This window comes from Arvicanthis niloticus (assembly GCF_011762505.2).
Source record: "Arvicanthis niloticus isolate mArvNil1 chromosome Y unlocalized genomic scaffold, mArvNil1.pat.X SUPER_Y_unloc_7, whole genome shotgun sequence".
In the NCBI taxonomy this organism is placed as follows: domain Eukaryota; kingdom Metazoa; phylum Chordata; class Mammalia; order Rodentia; family Muridae; genus Arvicanthis; species Arvicanthis niloticus.
The window spans coordinates 597269-622688 of NW_023045024.1; the positions used below are offsets into that span (position 1 = coordinate 597269).

The window sequence follows — 25420 nt, forward strand, 5'->3', positions numbered from 1 at the left end:
AGAGATGCCTCCCAACAATTTCTATTTTCATTTCCAGTCATCTGCCTCACCTCTGTGTACAACTGTGTACCCCCACAGCCCTGTTTCTTTCCTCACCCCTTCTGCTGCTCAGTTCCTTCTCTTCACTTCAATGATTAGTTTCCCCTTATGTGCGAGATTCTTGCATCCTCCTTTGGGACCTCCTTACCCAATTTGGGTCTGTGGATCGATCGTAGCATGGGTATTCTTTATGGCTTATGTTCACTTATATGTTAGTACATACCATGTAGTCTTTCTGACTCTGGTTTACCTCACTCTGCATGATATTCTCAAGATCCATTCATTTGTCTGCAAAATTCATGATGTCATTTTTAATAGCTGAATAGTATTCCATTGTGTAGAGAACGGGCTAGGTTCTTTCCACTTCCTGGCTATTATGAATAAAGCTGCTATGAACATAGTTGAGTGAATATTCCTGATTGCTGATGGAGCATCTGTTGGGTATTTGCCTATGAGTAGTATAACTGGGTCTTGATGTAGAACTATTCCCAGTTTTTTTGAAAAACTGACAAATTGATTTCTGAAGTACGAGTTTGCACTTTCATCAACAGTGGGGGAATGTTGCCAAAGCTTCAAATCTTTGACAGAATGTGCTATCACTTGACTTTTTTTTCTTATTTTTTATTAGATATTTTATTTACACTTCAGATGCCATCCCCTTTCCCCATCCCCCCAACCCTTAGAAAACCCCTATCCCATGCCCCCTTTTTCTTTTTGCACATATACATTTTTTTAAAAATGTTAATCATAGGCTTTATAAGTTTGGTATTGCTCAATCAGAGGTATAACCCAATACCCAAGCTAGATATATCAACTATCTTTGACTGGTGGAGATACATGAATATCTGCCTCCTTGTCTCCCCCCTCTTTCTCTCTTTCATCACCTAGCTTCTCCTCTCCTTCTCCTCCTCTTCTTACTCTATCTCTTTCTCTCAGTACTCCTCCTACCTTATCTCCTCCTACACATCACCCTTCCTGTTAAAATGAAACTTTTCTCTCAAAATACAATTAGAGCTTAATTGTGCCAATTTGTACCTGTGAGGTACAAGATAGTCCTCATACCCAGTCCAACATTTTGTTGACTAACCAGCACCTCTGTCGTCTCTCCTAGCTAAAACACTTAGTTCTGAACCTGGCTTTTCCCTTGGCTTTAGGATGAATGTCAGCTGACGACCAGCCACTCAAATCTTTTCTCTCAAGGTAAATAGCCAGAATTGGCTATGAGGCTATAAGTTTTCAACCCCATCAGAAATCCAGAATGACTGAGTTAACTATAATTGTGGGAAGCACAAAGCATAGCTTCTAAAACTTAGCCAATTTATAGAGACCTCTGAACACCTGGACACTCGCTCTACTTCAAAACGTTGGAGCATCTGTTCTTCTGCCTTCTGGCCCAGGATCATCTGACAGACCTTAGTGCTGCAGAATTAAGGGATGATTACTCTGTCTAGGCAGATATAATCAGTCGACTGTTCTGCAAGTGTGTCCTTTTCTGGACAGTAATTTGTCTGCAGATGGAAAGAGGCAATTCTTGTCTAGTGGCTGTCTCACCACAACTGGAGTAACTCCAAAGATGCTCAATTTTTTCTTAGAATTTAATATAGGAAGCTGTCCGGAGCAGACAGGTCTCTAATCAAAATGAACATTAATACAGAAATGTTTGTCATGTCAATTCTGTGGATTTCTGATGTTTTGAAAACCAACTATCCATGTAATGTAATCTGGACTGTTGCCTGTTAACTCCACTCAGCTATTTCTAAATAAAACATAGAAAACACCCTAACAATAAACTCCCACCCATGAATTTGCTATCAGTTCTTAACTCACAGGCTGACCATCTCAAATCAGTTAAAAAAAGTTAAAGGACTGGGTCTAAGCCTTGTATTGCTAAGTGTGTTATACTGGTACAATGCCTATGAGGGTAACAATATTCATCTCACTCTTATATTAATAAGAGGCTCATACAATGAAAACCTTAAAATTTGTAATCAAAGTAAATTGGTGCTATTTAAGAATTTATATCTTCATCTTGATACTAATTATACAGATTTCTACTAATAGGTTATGGCTATGCAATAAACCCTAGTTACTCCTCTCTATTCCCACAAAACCACTACTTTTCCCTAGAAAGCCAGCCCAACATTAACCACCTTAGTCCCCAAGCCCAGGGAATAGGGGTGCTGACTTCATTAGCTTCTTCAAGCTGACTATGGTCGTTGAGATATTAGAAGAGGAGTGGGGGGAAGAGCAAATTGATAAGCCTCTGATGCTGTGTCTTCACTGCCTCCAGATGGAATTCCCGGACCTCAGAGGTTTGAGCAGGTCTGCCCAGCTTGCTTGTTGAGTAGATACACCAAGGCTGATCATTCTGCAATATACAATTCTCAAAACAAATTTTAGTATCAAGATAGTTTTTTTTCACGAGGGCTGACATTTTATTAAGGATGTTGCTTCTAACTACTTTCTTTTTTCCCCTCTTTTATTGGATATAATATTTACATTTCAAATTTTATCCCCTTACCGCATTCCCCCCACCACCCAGGAACCCCTTATCCCATCCCCCCTCCTCCTGCTTCTATGAGGGTGTTTACCCACCTACCCTCCAATCCCTCCGCCTTTGTATTCCCCCCCCCCACTCAGTGCTCAGCCTTCAAGGTACCAATGACCTCGTCTCCCACCTATGCCCAACAAGGCCATCCTCCCCTACATATACAGCTGGAGTCATGTGTCTCTCCATATGTGCTCCTAGGCTGGTGGTTTAGACCCTGGGGAGCTCTGGCTGGTTGGTATTGTTGCTCTCCTCATGGGGCCACCAACCCTTAATGCTCCTTTAGTTTACTCTCTAACTTCTCCATTGGGAACCTTTGATCAGATTAATGGATAGCTGTATCTGCCTCTGGGTATGTCAGACTCAGGGGGACCTCTAAGGAGACAGCCTTATCAGGCTGCTGTCAGCTTTCCCCTCCTAACATCCATATCAGCATCTATTTTTGGTGACTGCACATGGAATGAGTTGGGTCCTGCTTATGTATCCAGTCTGATAGTCTATGTCTTTTTATTGGAGACTTGAGTCCACTGATATTAAGAGATATTAAGGAGAAATGACTGTTGTTTCCTGTTATTTTTGTTATTGGCAGTGGAGATATGTTTGTGTAGCTACCTTCTTTTAAGGCTTTTGGAAGATTACTTTCTTGCTTTTTCTAGGTTGTAGTTTCCCTCCTTGTGTTGGATTTTTCCACCAATTATTCTTTGAAGTACTGGATTTGTGTTGAGATACTGTGTGAATTTGGATTTGTCATGGAATATTTTGGTTTCTCCATCAATAATGATTGAGAGTTTTGCTGGGCATAGTAGTCTGGGCTGGCATTTGTGTTCTCTTAGGGTCTGTATGATATTAGTCCAGGATCTTCTGACTTTTATGGTCTCTTTCTTTGTTTTGTACATTTGATGTTTTGACTATTATATGGCAGGAAGTATTTCTTTTCTGGTTTAAACTATTTGGAGTTCTGTAGGCTTCTTGTATATTTATGGACATCTCTTTCTTTAGGTTAGGGAAATTTTCCTCTATAATTTTGTTGAGAATATTTACTGGTCCTTTAAGTTGGGAGTCTTCCCCCTCATCTACTCCTATTATCCTTAGGTCTGGCCTTCTCATTGTGTCTTGGATTTCTTGTATACTTTGGGTTAGTAGCTTTTTGTATTTTGCGTTTTCTTTGACAGTTGTGTCAATGTTTTCCATGGTATCTTCTGCACATGAGATTCTCTCTTCCATCTCTTGTATTCTGTTGGTGATACTTGTGTCTATGAATCCTGACCTTATTTTTTAGGTTTTCTATCTCCAGGGTATTGTCCCTTTGTGATTTCTTTATTGTTTCTACTTTCATTTTTAGATCCTGCATGGTTTTAATTATTTTTCCCGTTTGGTTGCATTTTCTTGCAATTCCTTAAGGGATTTTTGTGTTTCCTCTTTAAGGGTTTCTATCTGTCTACCAGTGCTCTCCTTAAATTCTTTGAGAGTGTTATTTATGTCTTTCTTAAAGCCCTCTATCATCATCATGTGAAGTGATTTTAATTCTGAATCCTGCTTTTCTGGTGTGATGGGGTGTTCAGGGCTTGCTCTGATGGGGGAGCTGGGTTCTGATGATGCCATGTAACTTTGGTTTCTGTTGCTTACATTCCTGCACTTGCCTTTTGCCATCTGGTTAACTCTAGTGCTGCCTGTACTTGCTGTCTCTGACTGAAGCCTTCCTTTCCAGTTATCTAGCTTGTGTCTGATCTCCTAGGGGTCCAGATGTCTCTGTGATCTTTTCCAGCTGCACTAATTACAGTGGTACCTCTAGGATGCCTCAGGATATGGTGCCTCCAAGGTAGCAGTCCAGCTAGGTGTCTGCTGTTCTGGGTGCAGTGTCTCCTCTAGAATATCTCAGGATATGTTGTCTGAAGCTCTGAGTTCAGTTGTTCCTCTGTGCCTCTGGGTTGAGTGGACCTTCCAGTATGTCTCAGGTTGAATCCAGGGTCCACATAACAGCAGACCTGGCAGAGGTCTGGTCCAGGCCTCAGATCCGGGAACTAGTTTCTAAGACACTGTCCAAGTTAGAGCGCCTGGGATCCCCACTTCCTCTGGGTTCTTGGAGGTTGGGGGCAGAGCTGCCACCCAAGATCTGCTCAGTGCTCTGGCCCAGACTGGAAGGAACCAGTGTTCCAGGCCGGAGTGACTTCCTGGGTCCTTTTGGTTCCCAGTTACTCCCTGTTTAGGGCGGGCCCTGCTGTCTGCTTACCTAAGATACTGCCTGAGTTCTAGCGCCTGGGATCCCTGCTTCCTCTGGGTTCTTGGATGTTGGGGGCAGAGCTGCCACCCAAGATCTGCTCAGCCCTGGCCCAGACTGGAAGGAACCAGTCTATCACTTGACTTTTTTATCTTAGCCATTCTGATGGGTGTAAGGTGGAATCCCAGTCCCCTTATTTCCTGATTACTAAGGACTTCAAACATTTCTCTAACTGCTTCTCAGCCATTCAAGATTCCTCTGCTGAGAATCCTCTTGTTAGCTGTGTACTCTATATTTTAATTGGGTTATTTAGGTTGTTGGTGTCTCATTTCTTATGTTCTTTATATACTTTAGATATTATTCCTTCGTCAGATGTACAGTTAGTGAAGATATTTTTTTAATCTGTAGGCTGTCATTTTGTCCTGTTGACAGTGTTCTTTGCCTTACAAAAGCTTATCAGTTTCATGAGGGCCCATTTACTAATTGGATGATGTTAGGGCCTGAGCCTTTAGTGTTCTGCTCAGGAAATTTTCCCCTGTGCCAATAAGTTCAAGGTTGTTTCCCAATTTCTCTTCTATGAGACTTAGTGTATTAGGTTTATGTCTGTGTTCTACTTGGACTCCAGCTTGGTGCAGAGTGATAAATACGGATATATTTGCATTCTTCTACATGATGACATTCAGTTTTGTGAGTACCATTTCTTGTAGATGCTTTCTTTTTTCCACTGTATGGTTTTGGCTTCCTTATTGAAGACCAAGTGTCCATGGGTGCGTGGGTTTATTTCTGGGTCTTCATTCTATTCTACTGGTCTGTTTCTGTACCAATAACGGTTGTGTACTAAGACCATGCAGTTTTTATCACTATTGCTTTATAGTACAGCTTGAGATCTAGGATGGTGATTACTCCAGAAGTTCTTTTACTCTTTCGCTGTCTGTTAAAAATGTGTTGGAATTTTGAATAACGGTTGTGTACTAAGACCATGCAGTTTTTATCACTATTGATTTATAGTACAGCTTGAGATCTAGGATGGTGATTACTCCAGAAGTTCTTTTACTCTTTCACTGTCTGTTAAAAATGTGTTGGAATTTTGGTGGGGAGTGCATTAAATCTGTAGTGCACTTTTTGTAAGATGACTATTTCCATTATGTTAATTCCAGTGAACCAAGAGCATGGAGATCTTTGCATCTTCTGATATGTTCTTCATTTTTGTCAGGGTCTTTAAGTTCTTCTCATATCGATCTTTTACTTGCTTGGTTAGAGTTATGCCAAGATATTTCTTATTGTTTGTTGTCGCTATTTTGAAGAAAGTTGCCTTAATTTCCCTCTCTGTCAGTTTATCATTTATATCAAGGAAGGCTAATGACTTCTTTGAGTTCATTTTATATCCAGCCTTTTTACTGAATGTGTTTATCAGTTGTAGGATTCCCTGATAGAATTTTTGGGCACACAAAAATACACACACACACACACACACACACACACACACACACACACACACATACTATCATCTGAAAATAGTGATATTTGGACTTCTTCCTTTTCAATTTGTATTCTCTTGATTGCCTTTAGTTGTTTAATTTCTCTGTGGAGAACTTTAAGTACTATATTGAGTAGGTGGGGGGAAATTGGCAGCCTTGTCTTTCTCCTGATTTTAGTGGGATTGCTTTAATTTTCTCACCATTTAATTTGATATTGGCTATTGACTTGCTGCATATTGCTTTGATTATTTTTAGGTATGTATCATTGATCTCTCAAAGGCATGGAGGGGTGGTGGACTTTGTCAGGCTTTCTCAGCATCTAATGAGATGATCAGATGTTATTTTTCCTTCAGTTTGTTTACATTGATAGATTTTTGTATATTGAGCCATCCCAAAGCATCCGTAAAATGAAGCCTATTTGATCACGGTGGATGATTGTTTTTGACGTGTTCTTGGATTAGTTTCCAAGTACTTTATTGAGTATTTTTGTATCAGTGTTCATATGAGAAATTGGTCTTAAATTCCTTTCCTTTTTTGACCCTTTGTATGGCTTAGATATTAGGGGGACTGTAGCTTTATTGCATGAAATTTAACAGTGTTTCTTCTGTTTCTATTTTGTGGAATAGTTTCAAGAGTATTTGTATTAGGTCTTTTTTGAAAGCCTGGTAGAAAGAAATCTGTGCTAAAATGATTTGGCCCTGAGGTTTTTTGTTTGTTTGTTTGTTTGTTTGTTTGTTTGTTTGTTTGTTTTTTCAGTAAGAACACATGTTTAGTAACATATAGGTGGAAAACCAGGGCCTTTATTTAGCAAGCATTAGGAAATGTGAAGAGGAAAAGATACAGAACCCATCCAAAACGTGGAGTCAGGAGAGGACTATGTGATTACAATTTTAACAAGTCCTCAAACACATATGCGATTACAATTTTAACAAGTCCTCAGACACAAAGCTGATCCACAATAATTTGAGGACCCATTCATTGTACCTGGGCAAGTGAACTGGGGCAGGAGACTGCCGAGGAAGGTTCAATGATAGAACTAGAGCAACCCTTAAAGGGCCTGCAGAGTGTGGAGGATGAGGAAAGGCTGCCATGTGTCCTAAGGGCTTCCTAACTGTCAGCAGCCTTTTTGCATATTTGTATATAAAAGCCTTATTTAAGATATGTTTATTTCTTATATGGGAAACTTGGACTCAGAGATGTGAAATAATTTTTCTGAGGTCACAAAACTAGTTAAATGACAGAAGTGGGATTAGCAGATATTTTCATTTTCTACATAAAATTGAGCCTCAGTGAAGTGTAGTATTTGGTCTGGAGAAAGTGGCCCAGATGAACGCAGGCTGTGACTCTCAGCCGATTCATCTCTGCCTCCCTTTTACTCTAAGAGTGGGAAGAGTCTACATTGCTTAGAATAAAAGTTGGTTACAGCATGAATAAAGAAATTGGAGTACACCACTGCAAAGCAGGCCAGATTTAAAACTTAAGATTTTAAAGCCATCTTTTCAACCCCCACAGATCAGTTTTGACTAGAGATACAGTTCAGGGAATCACACAGTAAACATGGTAATGACTTAAATGTAATGACTTAAGATTACTTTTTATAAAAAAGATAATTTCTTCCCATTCCAGTTTTGTTTTAATTCATTTATTAAACAATTACTAGCCCCCAAATTATAGTATGCTAGAATCCAGTCATAAGAATAGACTATGATCTTGATTTTTTGTCTATTATCAACCTAGTTAAGATAGTCAAATTGATTTTATGGTAAGTTTCAATTTAATCTTATTTATTCATTAACTGTTACATATTTTTTCTTGGTGATTTCCTGTTTTAAATTTCCTGGCTAAACCAAATGATGACATGAACTCTTGGAAAGTAAGACTGTCTACTTCTAAATAGCCCTAAATTCAGTCCAATACTTCTGATTGATAAATTCATCGTGAAGTGACAATTATGTCCCAATTAGAAAAGTGTTTCTCTGTGTGAATTTAATTTTTTTTAATTACAGAACTCGTGATTGCTAATCAGCATACTGCGTGATTACTTTTACTAAGGACCTGTAGGAGGCCGTTTTTTAACTGGAAGCATGCAGGGCTCATTTCTGAAGCCCAGGCTGGTTCAATCTAAGCTCTCAGTCCTCCTACAATGGGAGCTACATGCTCAGTTTGGCCCTGGGGGTGAGCAGTAGGCTGAAAAACCACGGCTCCAGATTTGAGGTTAAAGGACTCAGTCTTCAGTCTCAGGTCTGACAGTTTTATATGCAAACTTTGATGCACTGTTTCCTTCTGGCTTAGTGTTCTGTCTGAAATCGGGAATACTCAGGAGAGGTGGTTCAGTGGTTAAAAAGATATACTGCTCTGGCACAGAATGAGTTCAGTTCTTAACACCTAAATGAACTGCTTTACAAGTTTCTGTAACTCCCTGTAATTTCAGCTCCAGAGATCCAAAACCTCAGGCATCTGCATTTTCAGCCCCTCACTGCTGCACCAACACACACATAATTAAAATGATAAAAATAAATCTTTAATAAAGTGGCAATATGAAGAAGTTACATTCTAAATTCGAATACATGAGTGGAGCAAAATTGTTAAAAGAAAAATTAAGTTTAAATAGCATCTGATGATCACATTCTTGAAAGCCGAAGTCTGCTGCTAACTCATCTCCACCCTATATGCTTACTGTCAATCTTGCTGTGCTGCATGACTGTAATGTTCAAAGATATGTAAGTTGTCTGGGTCAAGGTCTCTAAACACAGCTTACCCTCTTTCTTCCTCTAGTTTCAAATGAGGACACCACTCAGGCAATGTGATTAATCAATTTTGTTTAGAGTCAGGTATGATATTAACACCACTATCCAACTCCTATAACAGGCACAGGGCATATATAAGCCATAACAGACAGAAGTAGCTGAGCTACTCTTTAGGCCAGAGAGTCATGTGTGGGAGAAATGATGACTATATGGTACAATTTATTGTACAGTGCTTTACATTTTTATTCCATTTTAATTTATCTACTTTACTTCTTGACTGTGCAGGCAGTGTGACCAGCAACTTCAAGCTCCTGCTGCAGTGACTTCACTTCTCCACTAGATATATTAACCTTAAACTATGAGCCACAATAAACCCTTTTTTCCTTACACTGCTGTTATCAGGGTATTTTGTTACAGCAGCAAGAAGAGTAACCAAGACAGATTCTGAAAGAACAGTAACCAAGACAAATTCTGAAAGAAACCAACGCATCCCACATCAGAAGCTGACTGACACAATGACAAAAAGCCACCTCTAAGACAATCGAACATGTAAGGTAAACAGGGGCATAATATGCAACACTCTCATTAAAAGTCAGGACACAAAAGATCCTAATAGTACTTTACTTACTTCTATATGCATACCTCCTCAGCTTTTATTGATCAGATTTGAACTAGGTGACTGAGAGACAGGTACAGCATGAAGACTTTTGTTGTATGAAGTCTGAGCTATGAGCTATGTACTACTCTATTTAAACAGTAAGTTTTGACCAGCGTGATACCAGTGTAATTTAAAACAGATGATTTCCATAGTGGTAGTCTCAACAGTAAGTGTCTGCAGGTGATGATAAAACTATTAGAGAGCTGGACAGTGGTGTTGCACGCCTTTAATCCCAGCACTTGGGAGGCAGAGGCAGGCGGATTTCTGAGTTCGAGGCCAGCCTGGTCTACAGAGTGAGTTCCAGGACAGCCAGGGCTACACAGAGAAACCCAGCCTCAAAAAACCAGAAACAAACAAACAAACAAACAAACAACCTATTAGGGACTTTCCTTGAGCTATTTATCTGTTCCAAACATGTCACTATATAGATGTTTCCAAGGAGCCAAAATTTAACAACTTGTATAACCTGCACAGCAAAAGAGACAGAATTAGATATCAGGTACTCTAATATCTACTTTGTGACTCTTATTTTATCTGCTCATTTGGGGAAAAGAGAACCGGGTAAGTGTGCATGCATTATGAGATATCATGTAAGTTTACTTAAAAGTCTTAAGAGTACAAAACAATACATTGGGACAACTAATGCAGTCTTTGGCCTACTCTATGGATATGCTGACAACAGCTCTGCATATCCCAATAATTGTACATGAGTAGCATGTTCCCCACGTTTAACTCCCTTGAATTCACTGAGAACAAATAATACCTCAAGTTAATTTTCTAAACAGTTGCCTTGCACAAGAGGACTTGCAAAATAAAAATATAGGCTGATAATTATTTTACTAAAATCTAAGAGTTGGGGATTTAAAAAATTACAGTGGGGCCTGGGAGACCAGAACTATAATCTCAGTTACTCAGTGCTGGAGAAACCACATATTAAGCTTGAGATCCCCTGGACTCCTGATGACAAGAAAGAAAAACCTGCAGGGCTACCATGTTTCAGAGCATGAGGCCATGGCCTCTTGTGGGCCCCAGTATGAGTACTAAGAGGACCCTAGGCCTATTTTTTTGGTGCAAGCACCTGTGATGTCATTTCTACAACTATTGTTAGTACTCATCATTCTCCTTATGAATTTACTATTTCTCTTTCCTTCTTCCTTGATTAAACTGGTATTTGGAGACTTGGCAAGACATAGTAGAGCCTGGTTGATATCCAGGAACTAGATGTTACCAGTAATATTAAAGGGAAGGCTTTTCATGAATTCAAGAGAGATGTATGTTACAGTCATTAGCTCAAGGTGGAAATGAAAGTAACCTAGAGCCTCAGGCAGAGATGAGTAATTCTGCAGTTTTTCCCCCAGACTTGTTCTCTATTTTGTATAATAAAACCAGGACATTTTTATTACAAAACTGAGGGTGGAATAACATAAAGATTTCTAAGAAAGTCACCAATGGCTTTTTGGTTTCAGGAACGATCGGTGGCAACCCTCTAAAGAATTCTCCAAACAGGCTAAGTGAGAATGTTTTTGAAGATAGACAGATGGAGTCCAAAAATTACAAGACTTCAGGGTCAGCAGTATTACCTCATGTTTGCTCTTTTATGAAACCATACTGTCTCACACATGTCTATAAGATACTGAATTTGTAAAAGTAATACTGTTGTCCCCAATGTCACTGAAGACTGGTGGTCAGGAGATATAAAAAATTGCTCTTGCTATAAAACTTTTATGTTTGAGATTTTAAGGTTCCCTTTTTTTCCTCTGTTCTAAATCTATACTATTCTGTATCCCAAGAAAATGTTGGCAAAGAAAAATAGAGAAGAATTTACACACTCCTCATAAGCTTTGTAACCCAACCTCCTTGTATGATCTCAATAAAAGATTGTGGCAGAGTCAAGTGTATATGAGCATTCTGACTCTGTAGTTCAGAAAGCTCTCATGGCATGAACAAGCTGGTCAGTTTCCTCAATTCATGTGTTTTCTTAATTTTTTAAAATTTTTTATTGGTTATTTTACTTGTTTACATTTCAAATGTTATCCCCCTTCCCACTGGAAACCTACACCACCCTTCTCCCTGCTTCTATGAGGGTGCTCCCACACCTACCCACTCACTCCTATCTCACCACCCTAGCATTCCCATCCGCTGGGGCATTGAGCCTCCACAGGACCAATGGCTCCAGACAAGGCCATCCTCTGCTACATATGCAGCTGGAGCCATGGGTCCCTCCATGTGTATTCTTTGGTTGGTGGTTTTGTCCTTGGGAGATATGAGGAGTCTGGTTGGTTGATACTGTTCTTCCTATGGTTACAAATTCCTTCAGCTCCTTCAGTCCTTCCCCTAACTCCTCCATTGGGGTCCCCAGGCTCAGTCCAATGGTTGGCTGCGAGCATCCACATCTGTATTGGTCAGGATCTAGCAGAGCCTCTCAGGGGACAGCTATATCAGGCTCCTGTCAGCAAGCACTTCTTGGCATCTGCAATAGTGTCTGGATTTGGTGACTGCATATGGGATGGATCCCTGAAGAGAGCAGGTCTCCCAGGAGTACTCACATATTTTCTTTCTTTTTTTTTTATTAGATATTTTATTTACACTTCAGATGCCATCCCCTTTCCCCATTCCCCCCCCCTTAGAAAACCCCTATCCCATGCCCCCTGTTCCTTTTTGCATTTATACATTGTTTTAAAATAATGTTAATCATAAGTGTTATAAGTTTGGAATTGTTCAATCAGAGGTGTAACCCACTGACCAACCTAGATATAACAACTATCTTTGACTGGTGGAGATACATGAGTATCTGCCTCCCTGTCTCCCCCCTCTTTCTCTCTTTCATCACCTAGCTTCTTCTCTTCTTCTTCTTCTCCTCTTCTTACTCCTTTTCTTCCTCTCAGTACTCCTCCTACCTTATCTCCTCCTACACATCACCCTTCCTGTTAAAATAAAACTTTTCTCTCAAAATACAATTAGAGCATAATTATGCCAATTTGTACCAGTGAGGTACAAGATAGTCCTAATACCCCATCCATCCTTTTGTTGACTAACCAGCACCTCTGTCATCTATCCTAACTAAAACATTTAGTTCTGAACCTGGCTTTAGGATGAATGTCAGCTGATGACCATCCACTCAAATCTTTTCTCTTATGGTAAATAGCTATAAGTTTTCAACCCCGTCAGAAATCCAGAATGACTGAGTTAACCATAATTGTGGGAAGCACAAAGCATAGCTTCTAAAACTTAGCCAATTTATAGAGACCTCTGAACACCTGAAAAGCCCCTATGCTACCGAACGTTGGAGCATCAAATCTTCAGCCTTCTGGCCCAGAATCATTTGACAGACCTTGGTGATGCAGGATTATTAAGGACTGATTACTCTGTCTAGGCAGATATAATCAATCGACTATTCTGCATGTGTGTCCTTTTCTGGACAGTAATTTGTCTGTAGATGGAGAGAGGCAATTCTTGCCTAGTGGCTGTTAAAACACAACTGGAGTAACTCCAAGGATGCTCAATTTCTTCTTAGAATCCAGGACAGGAAGCTGTCAGGAGCAGACAGGTCTTTAATCAATATGAACATTAATATATAAATATTTGTAAAGTCAATTCTGTGGACTTCTGATGTTTTGAAAACCAACTATCCATGTAAGGTAACCTGGATTGTTGTCTGTTCACTCCTCTCAGCTATTTCTAAATAAAATATGGAAAACACCCTAACAATAAACTCAAAGCCATGAATTTGCTCTAGCCCCTTAACTCATAGGTTAACCGTCCCAAATCAGTTAAAAAACTTAAAAAAGGGCTGGGTCTAGGCATTGTATTCCTAAATGTTTTATACAGGCACAATGCCCATGAGCGTATCAATATTCATCTCATTTTTATATTAAGAGGCTCGTACCAATGAAAACCTTAAATTTGAGATCAAAGTAAATTTTGTACCATTTAAGAAATTATAACTTCATCTTGATAATAATTATACAGATTTCTACCAATAGGTTATGGCTATGCAATAAGTCCTAGCTAATCCCCCCTGTTCCAACAAAACCACTACTTTTCCCTAGAAAGACAGACCATTATTAACCACATTAGTCCCCAAGCTCAGGGAATAGGGGTGCTGACTCTTCTTTAACTTCTTCAAGCTGATTAAGGGCGTTGAGATATTAGAAGAGGGTTGGGGGGAAGAGTAAGTTGATAAGCCTCTGATGCTGTGTCTTCACTGAATCCAGATGGAATTCCAGGACATCAGAGGTTTGGGCAGGTCTCCTCAGTATGCTTGATGAGTAGATACCCCAAAGCTGTGTATTCTGCAATATACAATTCTCAGAACAAGTTTTAGTATCAAGAGAAAAAAAAAATTTTTCCCACCCCCAGGGGGCTGACATTTTTTTTAAATATGTTGGTTCTGAAGACTTCCCCTCCCCTTGTTAAAATTGGTTGTAGTATTTACATTTCAGATTTTATCCTCTTAGCCTACTTCCTCCCACCACCCAGAAACCTCCAATCCCATCCCCCTCCTCATGCTTCTATGAGGCAGTGACTGCACCTACCCCCCTCACTATCCTCTCCCCACCCTCACATCATCCCCCCCCCCACTGTGTGTTCATTTTTTTTTGGGGGGGACCAAGAAACTCCTCTCCCACCTATGTCTGACAAGGCCATCCTCCCCTACATATACCTCTGGAGTCTTGGGTCCCTCCCTATGTGTCCATGTTTTGTTTCCCTATTTGCTCCCTTGAACATTTTTGTTTCTTGTTCTAAGTAGAACTGAGGCATCCCCTCTTGGTCTTCCTTCTTCATGAGCTTCATGTGGTCTGTGGGTTGAGTCTTCACTAATCCAAGCTTTTGGGCTAACATCCGTGGAGATATGTTTGTGTAACTATCTTCTTTTGGGGTTTTTGGAAGATTACTTTCTGGCTTTTTCTAGGTTATAGTTTCCCTCCTTGTGTTGGAGTTTTCCACCAATTATTCTTTGAAGTGCTGGATTTGTGTTGAGATACTGTGTAAATTTGGATTTGTCATGGAATATTTTGGTTTCTCCATCAATAATGATTGACAGTTTTGCTGGGTATAGTATTTGCTGGGCTGGCATGGCATTTGTGTTCTCTTAGGGTCTGTATGATATCGGTCCAGGATCTTCTGGTTTTATGGTCTCTGGTGAGAAGTCTGGTGCAATTCTTATAGGTCTGCCTTTATATGTTACTTTGCCTTTTTCCCTTACTGCTTTTAGTATTTTTTCTTTGTTTTGTACATTTGATGTTTTGAATATTATATGGCAGGAAGTATTTCTTTTCTGGTTTAAACTATTTGGAGTTCTGTAGGCTTCTTGTATATTTATGGACATCTCTTTCTTTAGGTTAGGGAAATTTTCCTCTATAATTTTGTTGAGGATATTTACTGGTCCTTTAAGTTGGGAGTCTTCCCCCTCATCTATTCCTATTATCCTTAGGTTTGGCCTTCTCATTGTGTCTTGGATTTCTTGTATACTTTGGGTTAGTAGCTTTTTGTATTTTGCATTTTCTTTGACAGTTGTGTCAATGTTTTCCATGGTATCTTTTGCACATGAGATTCTCTCTTCCATCTCTTGTATTCTGTTGGTGATACTTGTGTCTATGACTCCTGACCTTATTTTTTAGGTTTTCTATCTCCAGGGTATTCTCCCTTTGTGATTTCTTTATTGTTTCTACTTCCATTTTTAGATCCTGCATGGTTCTGTTTAATTCCTTTTCCCGTTTGGTTGCATTTTCTTGCAATCCCTTAAGGGATTTTTGTGTTTCCTCTTTAAGGGTTTCTATCTGTCTACCAGTGCTCTCCTTAAGTTCTTTGAGAGTGTTATTTATGTCTTTCTTAAAGCCCTCTATCATCATCATGAGAAGTGATTTTAATTCTGATTCCTGCTTTTCTGGTGTGATGGGGTGTTCAGGGCTTGCTCTGATGGGGGAGCTGTGTTCTGATGATGCTATGTAATTTTGGTTTCTGTTGCTTACGTTCTTGCTCTTGCCTTTTGCCATCTGGTTAACTCTAGTGCTGCCTGCACTTACTGTCTCTGACTGAAGCCTGCCTTTCCAGTTATCTAGCTTGTGTCTGATCTCCTAGGGGTCCAGATGTCTCTGTGATCTTTTCCAGCTGCACTGATTACAGTGGTACCTCTAGGATGCCTCAGGATATGGTGCCTCCAAAGTAGTAGTCCAGCTAGGTGTCTGCTGTTCTGGGTGCAGTGTCTCCTCTAGAATATCTCAGGATATGTTGTCTGAAGCTCTGAGTTCATTTGTTCTTTTGTGGCTCTGGATTGAGTGGACCTTCCAGTATGTCTCAGGTGGAATCCGGGGTCGACACAACAGCAGACCTGGCAGAGGTCTGATCCAGGCCTCAGATCTTAGAACTAGTTTCTAAGACACTGTCCAAGTTAGAGCACCTGGGATCCCTGCTTCCTCTGGGTTCTTGGAGGTTGGGGGCAGAGCTGCCACCCAAGATCTGCTCAGTGCTCTGGCCCAGACTGGAAGGAACCAGTGTTCCAGGCTGGGAGTGACTTCCTGGGTCCTTTTGGTTCCCAGTTACTCCCTGTTTAGGGCGGGCCCTGCTGTCTGCTTACCTAAGATACTGCCTGAGTTCTAGCGCCTGGTATCCCTGCTTCCTCTGGGTTCTTGGAGGTTGGGGGCAGAGCTGCCACCCAAGATCTGCTCAGTGCTCTGGCCCAGACCGGAAGGTCAGATGTTTTCTTATTTGCCTAGCAGGAATGCCTACTCCTTGACTGAGGCTTGACCTCAACAACTCAGGAGACTGAGTCATGAATACACCAATTCTAGGTTGATCTCTACACAGTGAGTTCAAGGCCAGCCACAGCAACTTTGTACAACTATGTCTCAAATTTACAGAGAGAGAGAGAGAGAGAGAGAGAGAGAGAGAGAGAGAGAGAGAGAGAGAGAGAGAGAGACCTGGGAAAATGGAATTATAAAGTGCACAAACCATTATAGAAAACCCCTCATGCCAGAGGCCACAAATAGCACACAGCAATCAAATCTATTAATGTAATCTATTAATGTTGCTTCAATAAAATACACAGGATAAACCTCACTTATCTCATTGGTTTGTATCAGTTTTTACTACCAAAGAGCTTTTTGTTTTTCTAGCCTTCTAAAGATAAGATTTAGAAAAGGGATACAGATTGTACTTCTTGGGTGCTACTAGAAAGTCAGGTTGCCTGGGTGCATTCTGGTGTGTCATGAGTGCACAGGTGGAGGACAGAATTCAATGCTAATCTTCTTTTCTCTCTGCCTCATTTTTTGAGACAGGGTCTCTAACTGAATCTGGGGCTCAAAGATTTAGCTTGGCTGAGTGACTAGTGAGCACTGGGGATCCACATATCTGCACCTTCACAACCTGGGATAATAGGTGCATACAGTTGGACCAAGCTTTATAAAAGTGCTGAGGCTCCAACCCAGGCCCTCAGTACTGCAGGGCAAGTAACTAACTTACTGATGGAAGTCATTTCTGCAGTTCAGTAAGTTTTTAATGAGACCAGAATACACAATCACAGCAGGGTTTGATTTTAAGACAAGTCTCAACCACATGGACTCATTTGTTTTATAGCCAAGCTAGCCTCTATTCAAGGTCCTCCTGAGTGCTGGAATTACAGAGGTATTCTACCATACCAGGCTTAGAGGTAGCATTTATATCTCAGGTTGGTGTTAAAGGTTTGTTTTCAGTTAAGGAATACAACAGAGAAAAGTCCAAGAGCTCACAAAATGATTTGAAAGCACTGTATTCATATTGCAGCTAAATTATTAATGAAATAAAAGCTTCCTTTTATTGAATGTGAATTTCTAAGTGGAAATAGATAAGCTTACTTTAATTTACCAAAGGTAACTCTGCTCTCTTTGGGACTAGGCATATATAAAAACAGGCACTCTGAATACAGTGAAAGGAATAAGTAGAAGTGCATAGTATCTTCCCAGTTGGGGACTATTAACCTGAAGTAAATAGAAAATTGTCTTTTTCCTCCCTTCGTGTTGCATCTCCATTTTGTTTGTCACTATTACATTTTTTTTTTTTGTGGTCAAAAAACTTGTTTGAATAAAATTTTCATTAAAGACAGCAATAATCAATTTTTATTTTAATTCTAGTCATTTGTGGATGCTGCTTTACAGCTCAGAAGTCTGGTTACATGTTTAACTGAACCAATTAGGTCATTCAATTTATGAGTTGACATTCAGCAACTGTTTATTGGGAGGGATCAGGTACTCCACTTTAAAAATGGAACTAGCATGTTGAATAAGAAAACAATCCTATTAGTCTTGGCTACTATTTCAAAAAGAAATACTTTCTCAAAACTTCATAATCCATAAAAAAAGAAATCTAACTAGTTTGATCTTACAACAAATATACCAGTACACTTTGTAATGTAAATGCAAAAATAAATTAAAAAGCAAAACCTAACCAGTCTAGTCTCATCTTGAGGGAGAAAAAAAACTCTAACAAAGTCTCTGTTGGACCACTCAGCAATTTCCATTCCTAAGTACCACAAACTAAAATTCTTTTATTGAATAATTTCTTCCTACAGCAGATTTGTTTCTATCCCATAGCATGATACCAAAATTATCAGTATTCTGCCAGAACACAGTTCTTTAAGACCACTAATGAAACCCCATAGAACCACAATCCAAAATGCCAGTCACAATTTTTCTAAGGTCCACAAAATTCCAAATTGTAGTCCCAGGCCATGGAAACCGACAGCCCTAAGAACTCCATGAATGGGATGTCCTCATGAACGCATGCATTCAGTCAAGACCTCACTGACACCACATGACCTTTCTAGAAAGGCAGTTCTTAAAATTAAGCAACTGAGAGCTCCCCCTCTCTGAAGTTAAAGGAGGCAGGGCTGCTGAAATGCATATGTCGGCTGCTCAGTGGCCACCCAAGATCAAATGATTGACAATGGGAGTCCAATGGTCCCGGCTGCCATGATGGCCTGCCAACCTAGACTTTTTTTTTTTTTTTTTTTTTTTTTTTTTGGTTGTGAGACTTTTGCTTCTATTTCCTTAGGGGTTATAGGACTAGTTAAATAGTTTACTTGACCTTGATTTAAGCTTGGTAAGTGGTATCTGTCTAGGAAATCATCTATTTCCTTTAGATTTTCCAATTTTGTGGAACAAAGACTTTTGTGGAGTAAGACCTAATCACTCTTTGATTTTTTTCCCCCTTATTGTCTGTTGTAACCAGCCTTGTGTGAGAGTAGAGTCAGGAAAAGAGCTGAGAAGGTAATGAAGGATCAGAAACAGGAAGTTATTCACCTCATGAAAGATAGAGAGGCCAGAAAGGAAGCATATCTTGAAATGGGTTTTACTCTGACATCTTTTGTCTCTTTCAAGCTTTATTTATACATAAAATCATTTCCCCAGGAATTTTATTCATTGATTACACAGCTTTTCAAAATACATTTTCTTCTAAAGTCTTCCTTGATTACATAAGAATATTGAAAGAGGAACAAAGTGAGCAAACAAAACTTTTATAAGAACTAAAAGTTAACATTATGATAAAATCAATTTTCTTTAAATTCATTATCTTCTTCCTTAAGATTGATGTCATAAAGCCTTGCAGTTACAGAAATGCTAGACAGGATGACTCTATTTTAATTTGATTTTGTTTCAGTTTAGCACAGAATTAATAGATCAAAAGTTATTTCCACTACCTGTTATATCAAACTTGGCTTTCTACAAAAGTTCAATCTTTAACCCTTATTTAATTCTTCCTTTCCTTTCTCTATATTTCTATTATATTTGGCATAATTCTCTATATTTCTATTATATTTGGCATAACATCACTGTCCTTTTTCTTTGACTCTTAAAATAATGTTCAGCCCTTTTGCTTAAGCAAGGACAGTCTATCAGTAAAGTTCTAGTCTGACAAGTCTGTTTAGAGGCAGACAGTTCACTGAGCCAGGATGCTCTGTGTCTCTGTCTTGAACCCTTGTTTTATTACTATTACTATCTTTATTACAATGCTGTAAAGAACAGTAAGAACATCAGGATTCCTAAACCTGCTTGCTTTTTCCTCCAGGAAGGTGCCAAGGCTTGTCATAAGCTTGCATTATGAAAATCTCTTCCTATTCATACAAGATCCTTGATTCTAAACTTGAACACTAAAATCCTAGTATTCAATTACAGCATTCAATCTTGTCAGCTTCTAAGATTTCCCTAAATTTTTGTTCTTTAATAATTATTCTCAAATCCTCTATCTCATTCTTACTAACAACACTTATTAATGATCTAAATGTTTAAGTAATAAGTTCTTAGGGAAGACTCAGTTTTCTGCATAACTGGTTTTTCCAGAGAACTTTCAGAAATTTCATTCGTGTTTAGCTTTTTGTTATCCCAGTTCTAGCTTTCAGAGAGAGGCACTTAATAGTAAGAAACAAAAGAACAGCAAAAGGTGTGAAGCAAATATCCACCAAGGGCTGTGACGGATCAGTCCAGGTTGTCCAAGCATGGGAACTTTGTCAAACAGCGCCTTCAAGACACTTGGCACCAACAGATACTATGTCTTTTAGTTAGGTTGGCTAAAGGTTTGTGTAGCTTACTGATTTTTCTCAATAAACCACCTTTTAGTTTTGTTGAGTTTTTGTATTATTCTCTTCATTTCTAATGGTTGATTTTAGCCTAATTTTATTTCCTGCCATGTCCTGTTGGATACGTTTGCTTCTTCTTTCTTTTTCCTCAGCCTTTCAGGTGTGCTGTTAAGTTTCTAGTATGAGAACATTCTAAATTCTTTATGAAGGTACTCAGTGCCATGAATTTTCCTCTTAGCCTGGCTTTCATGGTGTCCCATAAGTTTGGGTATGTTGTGCCTTCATTTTCATTGAATTCTAGAAAGTCTTTACTTTCTCTCTCTCTCTCTCTCTCTCTCTCTCTCTCTCTCTCTCTCTCTCTCTCTCTCTCTTTCTTTGTTTTTTTCTGTGTATCAAATCCGTTTATTGATCTCCAGTAGTGCAGCTCTGTGCTACTCCAGGGCGTGGCACGTGTACAAAATGCAAGGATCCAGGTGGTCCAAAGACATGGCGATCAGCTGACCAACAGAATGAGTGACGCATTGACAAAAGGGCAGCTGGTAGCTCACAACGGTCACTTACGTGCCCGGGGTGGAACCACCATGCAGTTAGGTACTAAAGGATGTGGACACCCTGCCAGCTCCTTACTCATACTGCAAGAGAGAGAAGAATGGTATAGGTCCGAGCTTCTCCCTGCCGTTCAGGGAGGTCAGCTCCACCAGGCTCACACACTCTACCAGCTCAGCCCGTAGCTGGTTCAGCAGCTCACAGGCAGCACACATGGTTCCTCCAGTGGCCAGGAGATCATTCACAACGACCACTTTCTGCTTAGGTTCTAAGGCATCTTTCTGGATTTCCAGCTCAGCCTTCCCATAATCCAGACCATTGTAGGCTCAAACAGTGGGGCTCGGCAGATTCCCGAGCTCTGGGTCTGAGCACACATCCCACGCCCAGCTCCTGAGCTAGGGAAGGCCCAACATGAAGCCCATGGAGTCTAGCAAAGCCTGTGATCTTGGCGCCGAGCGTGGACTTCAGGTGGCTGGCAAGGAGGCAGATGGAAGCTTGTAAGGAGTCCTAGTCTTTCAAGAGGAGCGAGATATCCCTGAACAGCATACCTGGGGTGGGAAAGTCAGGGAAGCTACAGATGTGCCGCCACCAGCTGCAGCTCAGGTTCGGACAACCCGGGTATGCATGTTAGTTTCTTTCCTTCTTCCTTGACTGAGAGATCATTGAGTACAGAGTTGTTCAGTTTCCTGAGTGTATAACCTTGTGATTAAGGCTGAAATTAAAGCTGAAATTCAGCTTTAATCCATGGTTGTCTGTTAAGATATGAGGTGCTCTCTATTTTCTTTTATCTGTTAAAGCTTACTTTGTGACCAGTTATATGGTCACTTTTGGAGATGGATCCATGAAGTGCTGAGAAGATGGTATATTGTTTTCGGTTCGGGTGAAATGTTCTATTGTAAGTATTAGGTCCATTTTGTTCATACCCTCCGTTTCATTATTTTTCTGTTTTTGTCTGGATGACCTGTGGATTGGTGAGAGTGGGGCATTGAAGTCTCCCACTATTAATGTGTGGGGTTCAATGTGCAATGTAAGCTTTTGCAATATTTCTTTTACATATGTGGCGCCCTTGTGTTTGGGGCATAAATGTTCTGTCCCACACTTAATCTCCATATTTGCTCTCATGAATATTTTGTTACTCCTTCTAAGAAGGACCAAAGCACCAACACTTGGTCTTCCTTCTTCATGAGCTTCACTTGCTCTTCCTTCTTCATGAGCTTCATATGGTCTGTGAGTTGAATCTTGGCTAGTTCAAGCTTTTGGGCTAATATCCAATAATCAGTGAGTAAATACCATGTGTGTTCTTTTGTGATTGTGTTACCTCACTCAGGATATTTTCCAGTTCCATCCATTTGCCTAAGAATTTCATGAATTCATTGTTTTTAATGAATGCCTGAGTAATACTCCATTGTGTAAATGTACCACATTTTCTGTATCCATTCCTCTGTTGAGGGACATCTTGGTTCTTTCCAGCTTCTGGCTATTATAAATAAAGCTGCTATGAACATAGTGGAGCATATGTTATATGTTGGAGCATCTTCTGGGTATATGCTCAGGCGTGCTATAGGTGGATCCTCAGGTAGTGCTATGTCCAGTTTTCTGAGGAACCGCCAGACTGACTTCCAGAGTGGTTGCACCAGCTTGCAATCCCACCAACAATGGAGGAGTGTTCCTCTTTCTCCACATCCTCACCAGCATCTGCTGTCACCTGAGTTTTTGGTCTTAGCTATTCTGACTGGTGTCAGGTGGAATCTCAGGGTTGTTTTGATTTGCATTTTCCTGATGACTAATGATTTTGAACATTTCTTTAAGTGCTTCTCAGCCATTTGATATTCTTCAGTTCAAAATTCTTTGTTAAGATCTGTATCCCATCTTTCAATGTGGTTATTTTGTTGTCTGGAGTCTAATTTCTTGAGTTCTTTGTATACATTAGATATAATCCCTCTATCAGATGTAGGATTGGTAAAGATCTTTTCCCAATCTGTTGGTTGCAGTTTTGTCCTATTGACAGTGTCCTTTGCCTTACAGAGGCTTTGCAATTTAATGAGGTCCCATTTGTCAATTCTTGATCTTAGAGCATAAGCCATTGGTGTTCTGTTCAGGAACTTTCCCCCTGTGCCCATATATTTAAGGATCTTACCCACTTTGTCTTCTACTAGTTTCAGTGTATCTGGTTTTATGTCGAGGGCCTTGATCCACTTGGCCATTAGTTTTGTACAAGGGGATAAGAATGGATTAAGTTGCATTCTTCTACATGTTGACCATGTGTTGATCCAGCACCATTTGTTGAAAATGCTGTCTTTTTTCTCATTGAATGGTTTTAGCTCCTTTGTCAAAGATCAAGTGATCATAGGTGTGTGGGTTCATTTCTGGATCTTCACTTCTATTCCATTGATCATCCTGTCTGTCTCTGTACCAATACCATGCAGTTTTTTACCACTACTGCTCTGTAGTACAGTTTGAGGTCAGGGATGGTGATTCCTCCAGATGTTCTTTTATTGTTGAGAAGAGTTCTCGATATCCTGTTTTTTTGTTATTCCAAATGAATTTGAGAATTGCTCTTTCTTACTCTGTTAAGAATTGAGTTGGAATTTTGATGAGGATTGCATTGAACCTGTTGATTTCTTTTGGAAAGACGGCCATTTTTACTAAGTTAATCCTGCTAATACAAGAGCATGGGAGATCTTTCCATCTTATGAGATCTTCTTTGGTTTCTTTCATCAGAGACTTGAAGTTCTTGTCATACAGATCTTTCACTTGCTTGCTTTGAGTCACACCAAAGTATTTTATATTATTTATGACTATTGTGAAGGGTGTTGTTTCACTAATTTTTTTCTCTGCCTGTTTATCCTTTAGGTAGAGGAAGGTTACTGATTTGTTTGAGTTGATTTTATATCCAGCCACATTGCTAAAGTTGTTTATCAGGTTTAGGAGTTCTCTGGTGGAAGTTTTAGGTTCACTTAAGTATACTATCATATCATCTGCAAATAGTGAAATTTTGACTTCTTCCTTTCCTATTTGTATCTCTTTAACTTCCTTTTGTTGTCTAATTGCTCAAGCTAGGACTTCCAGTACTATATTGAATAGGTAAGGTGAGAGTGGGCAGCCTTGTCTAGTCCCTGATCTTAGTGGGATTGCTTCAAGTTTCTCTCCATTTAGTTTGATGTTGGCAACTGGCTTACTGTATATTGCTTTTACAATGTATAGGTATGGGCCTTGAATTCCTAATCTTTCCAAGACTTTTATCATGAAGGGGGTGTTGAATTTTGTCAAATGCTTTCTCAGCATCTAATGAGATGATCATGTGTTTTTTTTTTCTTTGAGTTTATTTATATAGTGGATTACATTGATGAATTTCTGAATATTGAGCCATCCCTTCAATCCTGAGATAAAGCCTACTTGCTCATAAAGGTTGATTGTTTTGATGTGTTTTTGGATTAGGTTTGTGAGATTTTTTTTATTAGATATTTTATTTATTTATATTTCAGATGTCATCACTCTCCCTAGAAACTCCCTATCCATCTTCTTTTTAAAAATTTTTTTATTGGATATTATATTTACATTTCAGATTTTATCCCCTTACCTCATACCCCCCCACCCAGGAACCTCCTATCAAATCCCCTTTCCTCCTGATTCTATGAGAATGTGTCCCCCCTACCCCCCCCCACACACTCCCACTGCCCCACCCTGGAATTCCCCCACACTTGGCAGCTAGCCTTTATGGTACCAAGGATCTCCTCTCTCACCTATGCCTGAAAAGGGCATCCTCCCCTATATATACAGCTGCAGTCATGGGTCCCTCCCTATGTGCTCCCAGGCTAGTGGTTTAGACACTGGGAGCTCTGGTTGGTTGGTATTGTTGCTCTCCTCATGGGGCCAGAAACCATTTCAGCTCCTTTAGTCTTCTCTCTCACTCCTCCATTGGGAACCCCTTGATCAGTTCAATGGTTAGCTGTGAGATCTGCCTCTGAATATGTCAGACTCTGGCAGACCTCTAAGGAGACAGCTGTATCAGGCTCCTGGCAGCATGCACTTCCTGACATCCATATCAGTGTCTACATTTGGTGACTGCACATGGGATGGATACCCAGGTGGAATGGTCTCCAAAAGTTCCCTCCTTCAGTTTCTGTCCCACAGAAAAACAAGATGGATATACCTTTAACCAATCTAACCAAAGGACACAGAGATGGTATGCAAATTAACAAAATCAGAAATGAAAGGGGAGACAAAACAACAGAAAATGAGTCGAAAAAAATGAGGTCTTACTACAAAAGGCTATACTTGACAAAACTGGAAAATTTAAATGAAATAGATGATATTCTGGACAGACACCACCATGTATCAAAGTTAAATTCAAAGTTAAAACAAGATCAGGGAAACTATCTAAACAGTGCCATAACCCCTAAGGAAATAGATGCAGTCATTAAAAACCTCACATTCAAAGTAACCCAGGTCAAGATAGTTTTAGTGCAGAATTCTACCAGACTTTCAAAGAAGAGCTACTACCAACACTCCTCAAACTACACCACCTTGTCCTTGATGTTGAACTGTACTTCTTCTTACAGGCAGCCAAAAGATAGATACTGTTTTCCCATACATGCTGTTAGTGTTTTGTCTTTTATTTGAGGGTTTGAGACTGT

At 39.8% G+C, this 25420-nt stretch overlaps 1 pseudogene; it reads right to left on the reverse strand.

Annotated features, from left to right (window-relative positions):
- Positions 1-20860: 20860 nt before the first annotated feature.
- On the reverse strand, positions 20861-22987 carry LOC117701393 (adenine phosphoribosyltransferase pseudogene; annotated as a pseudogene).
- Positions 22988-25420: the final 2433 nt, after the last annotated feature.